The 19,794-nt window shown below is 44.7% G+C and overlaps 1 non-coding gene across 1 annotated transcript; it reads left to right on the plus strand.

Moving 5' to 3' along the window:
* Window positions 1–19,476: 19,476 nt before the first annotated feature.
* LOC113104046 (5S ribosomal RNA) lies at window positions 19,477–19,595 on the plus strand. The gene has a single exon (XR_003291820.1). It is a non-coding gene; the product is annotated as a 5S ribosomal RNA (ribosomal RNA).
* The last annotated feature ends 199 nt before the right edge of the window (window positions 19,596–19,794 follow it).

Genomic DNA, 19,794 nt, shown 5'->3' on the forward strand with positions numbered 1-19,794 from the left:
TTTTTGGACATTTTTCACTTAGTATATAATAATTTTGCCAAAAAAATAGAGTCAATGCCCGATCTCTGAATATAGCAGGTTTGGGCCTGGTTAGTACATGGATGGGAGACTGCCTGGGAATACCAGGTGCTGTAAGCTTTTTGGACATTTTTCACTTAGTATATAATAATTGTTGCATTCACTATGTCACGGGTGTTCGTAATGTAACGCAGGATAATAGGTGGGAGGTTTCACTTACCTGATTGAAGCATGGACCAGTCAAATCCCAAACAGGTGTGTTAAATCCAGTAATGAATGAGCGCGGGCTATAAGTGGGAGCGAGTATTCATTTTGGCATGTTGTCTCGTCAGGAGAGATGCGCCACCGGTAAGCTGCTGTTTTTATCCATTGAGTTTGTTGTCTGTTGCGTTACTGCTGTGCTGCCGTTATATGTGCGCGGTTTGTATGATTGATAACTGTTACTTTGGTCACGCTGATAAAACCTTGTGTGCCATCTGATGTTTAATATTGTCGGCTCGATAGTATCCGTGGCTATAAAAAGGCAAATGTTTGAAATTGGAGCGTTTCACTGTCACACGAGTTACTTCCTGTTTGCGGTGCTGGATGGGTAATGTAGTTGATCACTTTACATTTTGTAATGGATTACTATGCTCAGCGATGCCACTTAGAACTACACTCACTGTTTTTCACTTTGAGCCAACAGACTGAGAACGCTATTGGTTTAATGTGTAACATTGACATTGTATATTTGGTGTGTGTGAAGTTGTTGCATTTCTGTGTTAATATGCATGTGCTTAGTATTTAAACTAAATGGCTACACAAAGTATATTATGATATTTATAAGATTAAATACTGACTATATTGAAATTTATATTTTATTTATATTTGTATATATTATATTATGTAATCTATATTTATATTTAGATTTTATGGTTATCAGTATTGTTTACATTATAACCTCTCTATTTCTCCAGGTTTATAACCTGCTGATGATATTTGTGGACTAATCAACTGTAATTAAAAAATGAACCAAGAATAAATAAAATCCACTACGAGTTGTAACAACGTGTCCTCTCCTGACGCCCCGTTCGGTGGGGATATTCTTAAAGAACCGAACAGTTATAAACCGCGGCCCACTGCACTGGATTGAATGCAGCAAAAAACAGCCACGGACTGCTTCATTAAGGAAGCTCAATCAACCCAGGATCAGCTGGCCTCTCACTTCTTTGACTGACCCCAAGTTTATCATTAATCAAACTGCCCGTTGATCAAGGATAAAGGAGCTCGTGTGCACATTGGCATTGACGTCTCTCCAGTCAACACAAAGGGAGTAACAATGGCAGACTTGGAAAAGCTTAAAAGTGTGCGATCAAGAGCACAGGCTTCATTCACCAAAAGGGCTCATACTCTCACCAAACCGGGACTCTTGGAACCGACTGAAGTTCTCAGTGAATGGAAGATTTTCAGGACAGACTTTTTTAAAGTCATAGATGCGGGACATGAGTATGCTGAAGCCCTGAGAGAGTCAACGGATGAGGAGGTCATAGAATCTGCAAACCAAATTGATGAAAAGACAGCGGAGTGTGAGAACAGGTTCCTCGAGGTAAAGAATGCCTCCCAGGAAACCTTTTGGACCAGCTATGCAGAGGAGGTGTTTTTTAAGCAGGTCAAAACAGCTGAGTCGGCCATCACTCAGGCAGAGGAAGAGGAAGTTAACCCTCGGAAGTCAGTCAAGGACCGTAGGCTAAGAAATAGAGGTCTTGAGAGAGAGGTCATTGAACTCAGAGAAATGCTAGTAGAGTGGAAGGAGTTGGTTCCTGGTTCGAGGGCATTAGATCTCAGGACACGCCACAAGACACTAAAGAAGAGGGTCCTGGCGTTGTCTGACAAACTGGAGGAGGACGAAGCAGACCACGTGAAGGGTAGAGAAAGAAACCTGGAAGATGAAAGCAGCGCGGTTGGTGATCCGATACGAGATGCTCCTTTCATCTCTCTCCCTGACATATTTGCCGATCGCCAGCTGAAGCCCAAAACGTATGCGGGGGCATTGAACATGAACACACGGCCCCTCTCACAGCAGAGCAGCCCGGAAAGGACCAAAGGAAACTTTAATCTCAAGCCTCAAATCAGCCTTGAAAGAGCACGGCTACCGACTTTCTCTGGTGACATGAGGGACTATTACCGCTGGAAGACTGAGTGGGAGGACCTACAAGAATTGGGTAACCCACAAGGTGTGGAATGTATAAAAAAGTTCCACTTATTAAATAGTCTCCACGAAAAGGTCAAGAAGGATCTCGTCCTATCTAGCTGTGGATCCGCCGACGATATGTTCAGGCTGCTGGACAGCAAATACGGGAACAAAGCAAAAATAGTCCTAATGATCACCAGCGAAGTCCAGTCTCTTCCCCCTGTTAAAGGAAACAATCCAAGAAGAACCATTGAACTGATCCAGGCTGTTGAAAGAGCACTGTACAACCTCCAGATTCTTGGTGAAGAGGATGCCGTGAAGAACCGTGTTGTTGCTCAATCTCTTGAAAGCAAGCTTCCCAGTTCACTCAAGAAGGAGTTGATTATGCACAAAACTGACCCAGCAAACAGGTTCTCTCCAAAGTATAATTTTGATTGCCTCCTAGGATTCTTGAAAAGGCAAGAGGAGATTCTTGAGGAATTGGATCAGTTGGAGCCAAGCCCTGTGGACAAAGGCCCTGTGGAAAAGGGTGCTGCAGACTACCCAGATAAGAGAGGGAGGAAGGCTTTTACTAAATCCACAGCAGGTCAGAAGGACGACTATCCCAGCTGTACTGTCTGTGAAGATGACTCCCATGCTGGCAAGCTATTTGCGTGCAAGATTTTCAGGGAGCAAGATCTCTTAAGAAAAAGGGCCCATGTGAAGAAGCTAGGGTTGTGCTCCAAGTGTTTGAGGCCCCACCCCAAGGATGGTAAAGGATGCACACCCAGATACCTCTGCCCAAAAGTAGACTGTCGGAAAGGAGGGGTGTCGGACCACAATTACCTTCTGTGTCCTAAGCTACCGACTCCAAAGAAGGACTACAGCAGTGAGGAGCAGAGTACCATAAAAATTGGAGGAAAGAAACTTGGCCTAACCAACAAACAAGAGGAGTTTCTGGCAGAACTTACTCCAGAACAAAGAGAGAAATACAAGAATGCATTCTCAAACAAAATATCATCAACTGTATGTGCCAAGACTGGAGATGCACTGCAAGAACATCCAGTGGTGATGATGCTGATGGAAGTGACGACAAACTCGGGTTGCCTTATTGGCTCCCTAATCGACCTCGCATCTGATACCAATTATATCACCAATGAAACTGCCGATCAACTTGGACTGTGCGGTGAGAACATCAGGCTTATAGTCCATGGAATCGGGGGAATGAAGAAGACTGTCCTGACCAAAAGATATTCCCTGCGGCTGAAGGTGAAGACATCCAAGGGAAAAGTGGCAGAGCATAGAATTCTCTGCTATGGCCTGGAAAACATCGCCGAAGTGACTCAATCAGTCACTGCCGAGCAACTGCAGAAGTTTTTCCCAAATGTACCCAGAGACGAACTGGTCCGTCCCACAAAGATTGACCTTCTTATCAGTCATCGGGAAGGTCGTCTTGTTCCCCAGCCAATCAGGATTGTGGAAGACCTCGTTCTCTGGGACGGTCCCCTAGGAAAGACCGTTGGGGGAACCCATCCCGATCTCATTGAGACAGTTGACATGGCCGTGTACTGCTCCGAGACTCACCTTGCGAGAACCATGAGATCAGCCTCGATGGCGTATAAAGAGACCATCATACCTCGGGAAGAGGAAGGAAATGCGCTTGTCCGGAGCACAGCAACAGCCAACAAAGACGTCTTCGAGTGGTTCAGGAGGGGCAGCATCGTAGCTGCGTGCAGTCCCCAATGTGGTGGCTGCAAGTGTGGTAGGTGCCCCCCTGGAGGAAAAGAAATGACCCTTAAGGAAGAGCGGGACCTGGAAAAGATAAAAGAATGCCTAACATACGTGCTGGCGGACAAACACAGCAACTCTCCCCACTGGGACGCAGCTTATCCCTGGAAGAAAGACCTCACAGCACTGCCAAACAATCGGCAGGCAGTGGAGGCGACTTTCAGAAACACTGAGAAACGTCTGGAGAAAGATCCTGTGTGGAAGGCTGCATACAAAGAACAAATACATGAAATGGTTTCAAGAGGGGCTGCTGCAAAACTCACAAGGGAGGAAATTAACAACTGGGAAGGACCTAAATGGTACATCAGCCATCTGGTTGCACCGAACCCTCACTCCTCCTCAACCCCTGTGAGAATTGTGTGGAATAGTAGCCAAGAGTTCCGAGGCATAAGTCTAAATGATCTCCTTCACAAGGGTCCTGATGTACTCAATTCCATCAGAGGTGTCCTTCTGAGCTTCAGGAGTGGACTCCATGCCACACTAGGCGATGTAAAAAAGATGTATAACTCAGTGTGGCTGAAAGATGATGAAGTTCACCTCCACCGCTTTCTCTGGAGAGACTACCCTGAGGACAACATTGAGGAGTTTGCAGTCGTCAGAGTAAATATCGGCGATTAAACCAGCAGGATGTATTGCCCAAGTTGCAATGAAAGAGACAGCCAACCTTCCTCAGTTTGCTGATATGATTGAAGAACGGCGAGCTCTGACTGAGGACAGCTATGTGGATGACATCCTGACCTCACATGATGACCTCAAGACACTGGAGAGGATCACCAAAGGGGTGGAGGAGATTTTGAGAGCGGGAGGCTTCTTCCTGAAACCATGGGTTCTGTCACGCCAAAGTGGGAGGAGTGGAGCCCCTTCTGAAACAACTGTACCCACGACCCTCGTACTGCCCAACCAAATGCATGATGGGGAGAACAAAGCGCTTGGGGTCGGTTACGAACCTGAGACAGACAAGCTCCGGTTGCTAACTTCTATCAACTTCTCTAAGAAAAGAGGGAAAATGAGGACAGGATTTAATCTGAGCATGGAGGATGTCAGGGAAGGAACACCAAATCCCCTTAACCGACGCATACTTCTTAGCCAGATTGCCGCATTATACGACCCGGTTGGTCTTGCCTCACCAGCCAAACAGAGGGGAGTGATGTTGGTACGAGAATCATTCCAGGAAGCTGGCAAGGACAACCTATTTAAAGACACATGGGATGCCCCTCTCTCACTGAAACTTAGAGAAGCCGCAATAACGCTCTTTGAAGAATTTGTGAGACTTGGCCAGGTAAGGTTTGAGAGAAGCCTCACGCCTCCTGGAGCCATAGGCCCACCGACAGGGATCACGTTCTCAGATGGAAGCGAATCCTCCTATGGAGCCGTACTCTACCTGCGGTGGGAGAACCAAGACAAGGTTGTAATGAAGTTGGTGGAATCCAAGTCTAAACTGACCCCTCTCGACCAAAAAGGAGATGTGATCAAAGCAGAACTCTGTGGCGCGGTCTTCGCTACCCGCCTAAAAAAGTATTTTGAGAAGCACTGCCACATTAAAGTTAAGCAATGGATTCACTTTGTGGACAGCCAAACAATCCTGGCAGCCATCCAAAAGGACAGCTACGGCTTCCAGACCTTTTTCGCAAATCGAATCGGTGAGATTCAGAAAGCCGGACATGTGGAAGATTGGAGGTGGATTGAAGGCAGACGAAACATTGCTGACATTCTTACCAGAGGTGCAACTCCGGAGGAACTTGATGAAGGGTCAGAATGGCAGCAAGGCCCTGAGTTCCTGAAATGGCCTAAGACCGACTGGCCTATGAAGATGGCCAGTGAGATTACACCCTCTGCTGCTGAAGATGTGGGAAAACTTCAGCGGAAAGCCTTCTCAGCTGTGATTACCAGGCCCAGTCAAAAGAAAGAACTGACCTTAACGGGCCTGACATCAATGCGGACCTCAGACATGGAGTCAACGGTAGATCAACATCACCAGCTGTCTCGGGTGCAACATCAGTGGCAGACAGACAGAGAAGGCCCTGGGCGATTGGTTTGGTACGCCTTGTGAAACCTCAACGCTTCAGTTCTCTGTCTAAGCTGTGTGGTTCCATAGCCTGGACTCGAAGGCCTGCAGAAACCTGGCTGAGAAAATGCCAGGCACCTGACTCATCAAAGTGGGAGGCAAACTGCTCTGTCTTGTCAACTGAGGAGAGAGCGCAAGCTTTCCAAGACCTGGTCCTCGCAGCCCAAGATGGCAGTCAGTTCCTGGACTCAACACTGAACCGCTTGGTGGTCCACAAAGACGAGAGCACAGGAATCCTTCTCTGTGGAGGACGAATCCAGTCCTGGAAAGAAGATGGAACAGCTGTTCCTTTAATTCCATTTCGTTCATGGCTCGCAACACTACTGTCAAGAGAAGCTCATGACGAGAACCATGAAGGTGTTGCTGCCACGCTTCTGCGCACCAGGAGGAAGGCATGGATTGTGCAAGGTCGGAGGATAGTAAAGAAAGTTGCAAACAACTGTATTACATGTCGCAAACTGAAAGGGAAGATGTGCCAGCAGATGATGAGTGATCTGCCGCCAGAACGCTCACAGCGTGCTAACCCATTTGAGTATACCACACTAGACCTCTTTGGCCCCTTTGAAATCAAGGATGCTGTCAAGAAAAGAACAGGAAAAAAAGTTTGGGGCATAGTATTCTGTTGCATGGCATCAAGGGCAGTCCATGTGGACCTCGTTGACGACCAATCATCTGAAAGCTTTCTCCAAACTTACTCCCGCTTTGTAGCATTGAGAGGCAATTCCAGAAAATTGTGGTCAGATAGAGGAACCAATTTCATTGGAGCTAAACCTGCCCTACAAGATTTGCATAGGTACTTAGCTACCTTACGGGAAGCATCCATAGAGGACAAAGCCGCCAAGAATGGGACAGTGTGGGCATGGAACTTTCATCCGGCTGACGCACCTCATCGCAACGGGTCTGCGGAAGCTGCAGTTAAGCTCATAAAAAGGGCTCTCACTAGCCTCGGAGGGACAACAAGCTCGCTCACCTGGGGTGAGCTCCAAACCCTCTTCTACCAGGCAGCTAACCTCACAAATGAAAGGCCGATTGACGCTAGGGCACAAGAACAAGAAGACTCTACAGAGTATTTGACCCCCAATACTCTGCTTCTCGGGAGGACCAGGCAAGGGGGAGATACAGGAGGAATTGACTTGTGCACCCATCCCTGGCGCCGTTTCAGATCCATCCAGATTGGTGTGGATATGTTCTGGAAGAAGTGGAGTGAACTGGCCGGACCTAATTTATTCATTCGGCCAAAGTGGCACCAGACCCAAAGAAATGTAGCGATAGGTGACATTGTTTGGATTGCTGATCAAAACGCACTGCGAGGGCAATTCCGGCTCGGACGGATCCAGGCTGTGTACCCTGACAAGAAAGGACTTGTGAGAGACGCAGACGTTAAGACGTGTGCAGGCCCCCCTGCCTCCCTTATAGTTGGGCAACTGAAGAGGAATACTCAGCAGTTGACGTCAGTCATCCTACGGCGAGACGTGAGGAGACTGGTAGTCCTCATCCCTGTGGAAGACCAGTGACTCCTAGACCTCGTCTCTTTGGCCACCAGTTCTCCAAGCGCTGCCTAAACACCCAAACCCCAATTATGAAGGCATTACCTCAGGATACCTCTTTCTCTCTCTCTCTCTTTCTCTTTTTTTTTTCACTGGTTGGTATGCTTCTATGCTGCCTTCACCACCACTTGCACCACCATTCACGAAGAATGAAGAGTACATACCCCATATGACCAAACCTGGCAGAACACCACACATCTGTCAGGGAAGGTGTCTGAACAATGACAATGGTGTCCTATTCTTCATGAAAAAAACAAAGGATATATATGTGGTGTAATGTTTTGCCTGTGACTGCCTTAAATCACATGATCAGTAGGTCAAGTGGGAGGTGTTGCGTTCACTATGTCACGGGTGTTCGTAATGTAACGCAGGATAATAGGTGGGAGGTTTCACTTACCTGATTGAAGCATGGACCAGTCAAATCCCAAACAGGTGTGTTAAATCCAGTAATGAATGAGCGCGGGCTATGAGTGGGAGCGAGTATTCATTTTGGCATGTTGTCTCGTCAGGAGAGATGCGCCACCGGTAAGCTGCTGTTTTTATCCATTGAGTTTGTTGTCTGTTGCGTTACTGCTGTGCTGCCGTTATATGTGCGCGGTTTGTATGATTGATAACTGTTACTTTGGTTACGCTGATAAAACCTTGTGTGCAATCTGATGTTTAATATTGTCGGCTCGATAGTATCCGTGGCTATAAAAAGGCAAATGTTTGAAATTGGAGCGTTTCACTGTCACACGAGTTACTTCCTGTTTGCGGTGCTGGATGGGTAATGTAGTTGATCACTTTACATTTTGTAATGGATTACTATGCTCAGCGATGCCACTTAGAACTACACTCACTGTTTTTCACTTTGAGCCAACAGACTGAGAACGCTATTGGTTTAATGTGTAACATTGACATTGTATATTTGGTGTGTGTGAAGTTGTTGCATTTCTGTGTTAATATGCATGTGCTTAGTATTTAAACTAGATGGCTACACAAACTATATTATGATATTTATAAGATTAAATACTGACTATATTGAAATTTATATTTTATTTATATTTGTATATATTATATTATGTAATCTATATTTATATTTAGATTTTATGGTTATCAGTATTGTTTACATTATAACCTCTCTATTTCTCCAGGTTTATAACCTGCTGCTGATATTTGTGGACTAATCAACTGTAATTAAAAATGAAATGCTGTTTTATAACAAAGTTCGGGAGGAACAGTCGCAGTTCATTAACCTGATTAACACAAGTGGAGACCAATCAGTAATCAACTCATGACAAGGTATAAATGACAGCAGAACCTATCTCTGTTCATTGACCGTTTTCAGCATCCCGGTTCGCGCTGTCTGTCTTCTCATCACAGACCCGATTTTCCTTCCAGCAAGGAGATCCATACCGGGGATTTTTTCAGAAATGCTACTTTTTCTGACACCCATGATCATTAAACACGGCAGTTGAGCACCATCAAACGTCATCGCGACAGTTGCTCTTCTCGCCAAGCCACACGTCGTGGCCAATAGACCGTGCAAGCCGAGCTTACCTCGCTCGACACCACGCTCGATCCGATCAAGACCGGGCTCTCTTTGAGCGCTGGAATCGCAGCTCCAGCAGGCACCCAACCAGCCCGCTCCTCAGTTCCTACTGCAGCAGCAGCAGGCCTCTCTCACTTCCCGCCGCGGCTCAGCCCTTCACCGCGGCTTTTCCGGCCGAGGCGCAGTTTGAGGCCGCCTCCTCTAGCGGCACAGACCGTGCATCATAAATTAATACATTTTCAGGTGAAGACGCTAAATACAGGTTTTCGGCTAGAAAGTAGTGCGGGAGCCGCGTGGAGATTCGATCACATACGCATGTGGAATTTCAGATCCAAATTGAGTCTCCGATGCGTACAAATATTTACACTTCCACGATTAGACCGTGGGCGAACGCCCGACCGGATGTGATGTATTCTAATCAGATCTATCGGTGCGAGGTCAGAATTACCTATATCTTGTTAACTATTATTAAATGTATTTAAATTATAAATATTAGAAATAAAAAGGGAAATAATATATTACAATATATCACAATAATCGTAAGGGGGACCCTGTTAATTTTTACAAGCAGCATCTGAAAACATATTTTCTCTCTGTTATCTCGGTCAGTGTCATGTACTTGTCGAGGTACGGCCACGGCGACTCACTCCTCGGGATTAACTGTTCTCCGACCTCATCCTATGCCATCATTTCATCAAATAATTTTTTGCGTGACTGGCCAAGGAGTGGCACCATCCGGAGCAGAAGGTGGCGGTAATGCATCATAAAGATGATTGGTTGCTATCCACCTTAAACGCGAACAAGAGCGTCACTACTGATCCAGGATCAGCGATATTAGCAGTTGTATTTCCCGATTTGAGTTTGAGCTTCAGAAATGCTTGCGAAATGTAGCTTGTGTGGAAGCTACCGCACTACTTGGTAAAAGTAGCTTCGCTACTGAAAAGCTATTCGATTCAGAAAGTAGCGAAGCTACGACCAAGCTACTGAGAAATGTAGTCAAACTAGCTTCGCTGCTTGTAGCGACGCTACTGCCCAACACTGATTATTAATTTTACCATGTTGGACACGTCAAGGTAACAGTTGCTGCACGACCAGTATGCGACAATCGTTTCCAAATGCCGTGTGCTGTGGAAAGGAGGCTTAAAGTTGTTAAATGAGGCTATGACGTAGTCATCATCCACACGGAAATGTCCAAAGATATTACCTGCCTTACCGTGCACGTTTAAACCTCACTGAGGTTTTACAGACATAAGTTTCATTCAATTATTCTGGCAGGACCAATTTATTTAGGGGCATATTTCACCATCTACTGGCGTGATCACTACCCTCGTTTTGCCGCAGGACAGCAGTGTGAGTAAAATTCTGTTGTCTTTCTAGGACTGTAATATGAAAAGCATGCAAGTAAATATCTTTAGAATTGCTTGGAAGTGAATAGCACATAACTGCAATTAATGTTATTGCCATAATCATGTCTTGGTATGTTTTACAGACATAATGATATTCATTGTATAATGACATTCATAGTTTTCAGAAGCCTCTGTTTCCACAGTCTATACTACAACGTGAAACCAGTGTTCCAAATGTATCCATTAGGACTAGTGACGTGTCGTCCATGAACGAATCGTTCTTTTGAACAAATCTTTTAGCTGAACGAATCTTTTAGGTGAACGAATCGCTCATGTTATCCACTGACTCATATTTCTCGTTCAATGAAGTTTCTCCCTCCATAGCAGCGCGGCGCTATAAGCAGCGCATGCGCAGCTCAGTGAACCGGGTAACAACCGTTTCATCCTGTCAAAGAATTACTCAACCTCGAGCCGATAGCCTTCGAGTATGAGGTGACAGAGTATGTGATTCGTTGAATGTAGTAACGAATACGCCCTTCAATGAACGAGTTTCATATGAGTCTGAACTAGATCTAGAGATCTTATCGTTCGTGAGTGAAATTACTGAACTGGCACACATGTCATTCGTGAACGAACTGAATGAACGGATACATGTCGTTCGTGAATGAAAATGAACTGGCACATAGCTTACCTTGTTCGTGAACGAAATTAGAGTAAACCGGGTTAGTCTGCTACTTAGCATGTCAATCTCGAAAATGCAAAGCGCAGTTATAGGTACAGTACTGTGCACATACGCTCGTTTTGATATTTAGCAACTCCACGTTTAATCCATAGACCGTAAAAGAAAGGTTTAATCCCCGATTTATGGATGTGAATTTATAATATACAAACTGTTTGACCAAACAATTAAAATGCTAATTAGGCAAGAAACCTTGTGCTTTGTTCATCTGAACAACTCAATTAGACTTTATATATTGTATGCGATTACACACACATTTTAATAAAGCCAGATCAGCTTTTGTAACAAGTGAACGCGTTCGTTGACTTAAGACATAATACACTCTTTTTTTTTCCGCCTGGTGGCACATTTTGCGTAAAACGAAGAAATCATCACTGGACGAATCTGAATGAATCATTTTGGTGAATGAACTGAAAATGAACGAATCTCTAGAAAGAATCATAATTTCCACCACTAATTAGTGCTGCAACGACGCGTCGACATCATCGTTTACGTCGACTACAAAATACATTGACGCGTGTGAAATGCGTGAACGCGTCACACTGTTTACATCTCGCATAATGGCATACTGCGAATAATAGAATGCAACTTTCTTCACAAACCGAGACCACTGTTATTAAAAGTATGAGAATACTTTAAACAGAGGACAAATAAAATGGCTCTTTGTTCCCTTTGCAAAACCGATATGGTGTACCACGGCAGCACAACTGCGATGAGCGAGCACCTCAGAGAAAACATCTAGGCGCTCTCCGGTGTCTCCATGCAGTTTAACTGGTTACCCTGTGATCTGGTGACCAACTTCCTGGTTCAGGTCTGATATTCTTGCGCTGCGGCATTCTGAAAAGTTGAGATATTTTCAACTCGATGCGGTGCGGACGCGCTGAAAAAAAAAAAAAAAAATAAATAAATAAATAAATAAATTATACATATATTATCTGCTCTGTTTTCCCCCGCATGTCCAGCGAGCACAAGTTTGTCAGCAGACGCAGTAAATATTTATTCGTTTCCACTGTCCGTCCAGCGAGCACCAGTCTCTCAGCGGACGCAGTAAATATTTATTCGTTTCCACTGTCCGTCCAGCGAGCACCAGTCTCTCAGCGGACGCAGTCAATATTTATCCGTTTCCACTGTCCGTCCAGCGAGCACCAGTCTCTCAGCGGACGCAGTAAATATTTATTAGTTTCCACTGCCCGTCCAGCGAGCACCAGTCTCTCAGCGGACGCAGTAAATATTTATTCGTTTCCACTGCCCGTCCAGCGAGCACCAGTCTCTCAGCGGACGCAGTCAATATTTATCCGTTTCCACTGCCCGTCCAGCGAGCACCAGTCTCTCAGCGGACGCAGTAAATATTCATTCGTTTCCACTGTCCGTCCAGCGAGCACCAGTCTCTCAGCGGACGCAGTAAATATTTATCCGTTTCCACTGCCCGTCCAGCGAGCACCAGTCTCTCAGCAGACGCAGCAAATATTTATCCGTTTCCACTGCCCGTCCAGCGAGCACCAGTCTCTCAGCGGACGCAGTCAATATTTATTCGTTTCCACTGTCCGTCCAGCGAGCACCAGTCTCTCAGCGGACGCAGCAAATATTTATTCGTTTCCACTGCCCGTCCAGCGAGCACCAGTCTCTCAGCGGACGCAGTAAATATTTATTCGTTTCCACTGTCCGTCCAGCGAGCACCAGTCTCTCAGCGGACGCAGCAAATATTTATTCGTTTCCACTGCCCGTCCAGCGAGCACCAGTCTCTCAGCGGACGCAGTAAATATTTATTCGTTTCCACTGCCCGTCCAGCGAGCACCAGTCTCTCAGCGGACGCAGTAAATATTTATTCGTTTCCACTGCCCATCCAGCGAGCACCAGTCTCTCAGCGGACGCAGTCAATATTTATCCGTTTCCACCGTCCGTCCAGCGAGCACCAGTCTCTCAGCGGACGCAGTAAATATTTATTCGTTTCCACTGCCCGTCCAGCGAGCACCAGTCTCTCAGCGGACGCAGCAAATATTTATTCGTTTCCACTGCCCGTCCAGCGAGCCTCAGTCTCTCAGCGGACGCAGTCAATATCTATTCGTTTCCACTGCCCGTCCAGCGAGCACCAGTCTCTCAGCGGACGCAGCAAATATTTATTCGTTTCCACTGTCCGTCCAGCGAGCACCAGTCTCGCAGCGGACGCAGTAAATATTTATCCGTTTCCACTGTCCGTCCAGCGAGCACCAGTCTCTCAGCGGACGCAGTAAATATCTATTTTCATTATTATTTTTCTTTCCTCTGACTGTCCAGCTAGCCTCAGTCTCCCAGCGGACGCAGAAAATACCTATGTCTCTATCAGTCCGCGAGCACTAGTCTCACAGCGGACTCAATAACATCTATTTTTCCTCTGTTTGTCCAGTGGGCCTCAGTCTCCTAACCTGGTAATACCAGACTCTGTCTACGAAGCAAAGTGAAGTAGCAGAGTCTGCAATGGCATAATAGAGAAGTGTTTTCTCTCTCGCTAGGGGGCACTTGTCTGAAGTTTAAAATCATTGGTTACCCGTAAGCCAATCAGATACGTTTAGTTATGACGTATGTTATGCGCCTGTACAGCCGCATCGAAGCACAGACATCATGCATCGAACTCAAATCTATGATTGAACTTCCACTGTAAATCTGTTGTTAAACACTCTTCTTGTTCTGGCTTCAGTTTGAAAAAGAGTTGAATGTTCTCCATAACAAAGCGAATTGCATCCCGTGTCTCGTTTCCCATTTCCGCGGTCGTTTCAGTTTTCGATTTCTCTAACCTACAATTTAAAAACTCTGTGCTTAGCATCTACGTCACGGCTCTCAGCCCGCCCTCTGCTCGTTGATTGGCCCGGCTGTTTCCAGACCGGTGGCAAACCGAAAGCTCTGACGCTGTATCAGACTGAGTACAGAAGCGAAATAAAATTGAGCGGAAGTAGGAAGTCTGTCGTAGTCAGGCTATCAGTCTCCCAGCGGACACCGTAAATACCTATTTTTCCTCTGCCTGTCCAGCGAGCACTAGTCTCTCAGCGGACGCAGTATGCATCCATCTCTTCCTGTTCTTTGTCCAGCAAGCCCAGTCTTCCAGCGGACGCAGGGACATAATTCGTCTCCCATATCTGTCCAGCGAGCCTCAGTCTCCCAGCGGACGCAGTAATATCTATTGGTTTCCCCTGCCTGTCCAGCGAGCACTAGTCTCCCAGCGGACACAGAAATATCTATTGGTGTCCCATGTCTGTCCAGCGAGCGCTAGTCTCTCAGCGGACGCAGTAAATACCTATTCATTTCCTCTACCCGTCCAGCGAGCCTCAGTCTCCCAGTGGACGCAGGAATATAATTTGTTTCCTCTATCTGTCCAGCGAGCCTCAGCCTCCCAGAGGACACATTACGCATCTAGTCAATATATCATTACACCTCGCAGGCAGACGGTGGAGCTTGTCTTCCCGACATCGTAACCGCTTCTTCCTCAACTATTAACCAACAGGACCTGCCTGCTCCTCTACTTCTGCCAGAGGCATTGCGAGATCTCCTGGTCAACGACCATACTTCTAAAAACGTCAGCCCGCCAAATCTCTGCGTTTTGGGGGGTTCGTAGTCCGGCGGCTGTCCTTTTGCTCTCTTGTTTTGGGGGGGAGTACTCTGGGTTCGGGCCACTTCCCGAGCTCGGAGCCCTCCACCCGGACAGCACGCCAAATACGCATAAACTTACGGTATTAATATACGTAGATGTTGAACTCGTGAAATGCTGTTTTATAACAAAGTTCGGGAGGAACAGTCGCAGTTCATTAACCTGATTAACACAAGTGGAGACCAATCAGTAATCAACTCATGACAAGGTATAAATGACAGCAGAACCTATCTCTGTTCATTGGACCGTTTTCAGCATCCCTCCTCCACCCCATTTCTCCTCACTTATAGATCCATCTACTCTTACCACAACCGGGGGGAGTACTCTGGGTTCGGGCCACTTCCCGAGCTCGGAGCCCTCCACCCGGACAGCACGCCAAATACGCATAAACTTACGGTATTAATATACGTAGATGTGAACTCGTGAACCAAGAATAAATAAAATCCACTACGAGTTGTACAACGTGTCCTCTCCTGACGCACCGTTCGGTGGGGATATTCTTAAAGAACCGAACAATAATTTTGCCAAAAAATAGAGTCAATGCCGATCTCTGAATATTTGCAGGTTTGGGCCTGGTTAGTACATGGATGGGAGACTGCCTGGGAATACCAGGTGCTTTAAGCTTTTGGGTTTTCTTTCCTACTTATATAATGTACTGGCGATAAGATTGGCTGTTCTTTAAATAGCCCTCTCTTCAATCAATCAATCAATCAATCACCTTTATTTATATAGTGCTTTAAACAAAATACATTGCGTCAAAGCACTGAACAACATTCATTTGGAAAACAGTGTCTCAATAATGCAAAATGATAGTTAAAGGCAGTTCATCATTGAATTCAGCTATGTCATCTCTGTTCAGTTGAAATAGTGTCTGTTTTTATTTGCAATCAAGTCAATGATATCGCTGTAGATGAAGTGACCCCAACTAAGCAAGCCAGAGGCGACAGCGGAAAGGAACCGAAACTCCATCGGTGACAGAATGGAGAAAAAAACCTTGGGAGAAACCAGGCTCAGTTGGGGGGGTCAGTTCTCCTCTGACCAGACGAAAACCAGTAGTTCAATTCCAGGCTGCAGCAAAGTCAGATTGTGCAGAAGAATCATCTGTTTCCTGTGGTCTTGTCCTGGTGCTCCTCTGAGACAAGGTCTTTACAGGGGATCTGTATCTGGGGCTCTAGTTGTCCTGGTCTCCGCTGTCTTTCAGGGCAGTAGAGGTCCTTTCTAGGTGCTGATCCACCATCTGGTCTGGATACGTACTGGATCCGGGTGACTGCAGTGACCCTCTGATCTGGACACAGACTGGATCTCGTGGCCACGGTGACCTCGGAACAAGAGAGAAACAGACAAATATTAGCGTAGATGCCATTCTTCTAATGATGTAGAAAGTACGGTGTTATGTGAAGTGTTTCCGGTTCCGGTTTACCTAATTAATGCAGCCTAAAAAATCCTTTAACGGATTTGGATATTAAAAGCATATTAGTATGTTATGTGTATGCCAGGTTAAAGAGATGGGTCTTTAATCTAGATTTAAACTGCAAGAGTGTGTCTGCCTCCCGAACAATGTTAGGTAGGTTATTCCAGAGTTTAGGCGCCAAATAGGAAAAGGATCTGCCGCCCGCAGTTGATTTTGATATTCTAGGTATTATCAAATTGCCTGAGTTTTGAGAACGTAGCGGACGTAGAGGAGTATAATGTAAAAGGAGCTCATTCAAATACCGAGGTGCTAAACCATTCAGGGCTTTATAAGTAATAAGCAATATTTTAAAATCTATACGATGTTTGATAGGGAGCCAGTGCAGTGTGGACAGGACCGGGCTAATATGGTCATACTTCCTGGTTCTAGTTAGAACTCTTGCTGCTGCATTTTGGACTAGCTGTAGTTTGTTTACCAAGCGTGCAGAACAACCACCCTATAAAGCATTACAATAGTCTAACCTTGAAGTCATAAATGCATGGATTAACATTTCTGCATTTGACATTTGAGAGCATAGGCCGTAATTTAGATATATATTTGAGATGGAAAAATGCAGTTTTACAAATGCTAGAAACGTGTCTTTCTAAGGAAAGATTGCGATCAAGTAGCACACCTAGGTTCCTAACTTGATGACGAAGAATTGACAGAGCAACCATCAAGTCTTAGACAGTGTTCTAGGTTATTACAAGCAGAGTTTTTAGGCCCTATGATTAACACCTCTGTTTTTTCTGAATTTAGCAGTAAGAAATTACTCGTCATCCAATTTTTTATATCGACTATGCATTCATTAGTTTTTCAAATTGGTGTGTTTCACCAGGGCTGTGAGGAAATATAGAGCTGCGTATCATCAGCATAACAGTGAAAGCTAACACCATGTTTCCTGATGATATCTCCCAAGGGTAACATATAAAGCGTGAAGAGTAGCGGCCCTAGTACTGAGCCTTGAGGTACTCCATACTGCACTTGTGATCGATATGATACATCTTCATTCACTGCTACGAACTGATGGCGGTCATATAAGTACGATTTAAACCATGCTAATGCACTTCCACTGATGCCAACAAAGTGTTCAAGTCTATGCAAAAGAATGTTGTGGTCAATTGTGTCAAACGCAGCACTAAGATCCAATAAAACTAATAGAGAGATACACCCACGATCAGATGATAAGAGCAGATCATTTGTAACTCTAAGGAGAGCAGTCTCAGTACTATGATACGGTCTAAATCCTGACTGGAAATCCTCACATATACCATTATTCTCTAAGAAGGAATATAATTGTGAGGATACCCACCTTTTCTAGTATCTTGGACAGAAAAGGGAGATTCGAGATTGGTCTATAACTAACAGGTTCTCTGGGGTCAAGTTGTGGCTTTTTTATGAGAGGCTTAATAACAGCCAGTTTGAAGGTTTTGGGGACATATCCTAATGACAATGAGGAATTAATAATAGTCAGAAGAGGACCTATGACTTCTGGAAGCACCTCTTTTAAGAGCTTAGATGGTATAGGGTCTAACATACATGTTGTTTGGTTTAAATGATTTAACAAGTTTATACAATTCTTCCTCTCCTATAGTAGAGAATGAGTGGAACTGTTCCTCAGGGGGTCTATAGTGCACTGTCTGATGTGATACGGTAGCTGACGGCTGAATGGTTGCAATTTTATCTCTAATAGTATCGATTTTAGAAGTAAAGTAGTTCATAAAGTCATTACTGTTGTGGAGTTGGGAAATGTCAACACTTGTTGAGGCTTTATTTTTCGTTAATTTAGCCACTGTATTGAATAAATACCTGGGTTATGTTTATTTTCTTCTAAAAGAGAAGAAAAGTAATCAGATCTAGCAGGTTTTAATGCTTTTCTATAGGATATGCTACTTTCCCGCCAAGCAATACGAAATACCTCTAGTTTTGTTTCCTCCAGCTGCGCTCCATTTTTCGGGCTGCTCTCTTTAGGGTGCGAGTATGCTCATTATACCATGGTGTCAAACTGTTTTCCTTAACCTTCCTTAAGCATAAAGGAGCAACTGTATTTAAAGTGCTAGAAAAGAGAGAGTCCATAGTTTCTGTTACATCATCAAGTTGTTCTGAGGTTTTGGATATGCTAAGGAATTTGGATACATCAGGAAGATAACTTAAAAAGCAGTCTTTTGTGGAAGAAGTGATGGTTCTTCGATACTTGTAACAAGAAGTAGAATTTACAATTTTGGCTATATGAAGTTTACACAGAACTAAATAATGATCTGAGATATCATCACTTGGCTGAATAATTTCAACACTATCAACATCAATTCCATGTGACAGTATTAAATCTAGAGTATGATTTCGACAATGAGTAGGTCCTGAAACATGTTGTCTAACACCAATAGAGTTCAGAATGTCTATAAATGCTGATCCAATGCGTCTTTTTCATTATCGACATGGATATTAAAATCACCAACTATTAAGACTTTATCTGCAGCCAGAACTAACTCGGATGTAAAATCACCAAACTCTTTAATAAAGTCTGTATGGTGCCCTGGTGGCCTGTATACAGTAGCCAGTACAAACATAACAGGGGATTTATCATAACATTGGTTTCTCTGGATAATGTTATATGAAGCACCATTACTTCAACGAGTTATACTTGAAGCCTGCCCTCTGAGAATCCTAAAACGTTGTTATAAATTGAAGCAACTCCTCCCCCTTTGCCTTTTAAACGTGGCTCATGTTATAACAGTAATCTTGGGGGGTGGACTCATTTAAAATAATGTAATCATCAGGTTTTAGCCAAGTTTCTGTCAAACAGAGCACATCTATATTATGATCAGTTATCATATTATTTACAAAAAGTGTTTTCGTAGAAATTGATCTGATAATCAATAAGCCAATCTTTATCATTTGTTTATCCATATTGCATTTGTTTTTTATTTGTTGAACCTCAATTAAATTGTTAACCTTAACTTGGTTTGGACATTTTTGTATTTTCTAGTTCGGGGAACAGACACAGTCTCTATAGTGTGATATCTAGGTGAAAGAGTCTCTATGTGCTGAGAATTAACTGACCTCTGTGACGGGAGGCAAGCTAGCAGACGGTCGGTTTTAGCCAGTCTGTCTGCTTCCTGACCTGGGCCCCAGTTAGTCAAGTATAAACCACTAAGACTATTTGCCATATTTCTAGACAGAAGAGCAGCAACCATTCTTCAGCAGCACTCTTTGCAGCAGACTTCGCTTACGGCCATACCAACCTGGCTATGCCCGATCTCGTCTGATCTCGGAAGCTAAGCAGGTTTGGGCCTGGTTAGTACTTGGATGGGAGACTTCCTGGGAATACCAGGTGCTGTAAGCTTTTGGACATTTTTCACTTAGTTATAATAATAGGGTGCTCCGATCAACGATCGGCCGATCGTTATGCGTATCTCCTCAGTAAAGCCGGTTTTCTAATCAGCGTTAATTCCATCAGGTGCGTGATTTCACATAGAGCAGCTGCTACTACACAGAGCCGTTGTTAATAGAGAAGATGCGCAAATCCGTTAATTTTCAGCGTT

Source organism: Carassius auratus, unplaced genomic scaffold (assembly GCF_003368295.1).
Source record: "Carassius auratus strain Wakin unplaced genomic scaffold, ASM336829v1 scaf_tig00217919, whole genome shotgun sequence".
Classification (NCBI taxonomy): Eukaryota; Metazoa; Chordata; class Actinopteri; order Cypriniformes; family Cyprinidae; genus Carassius; species Carassius auratus.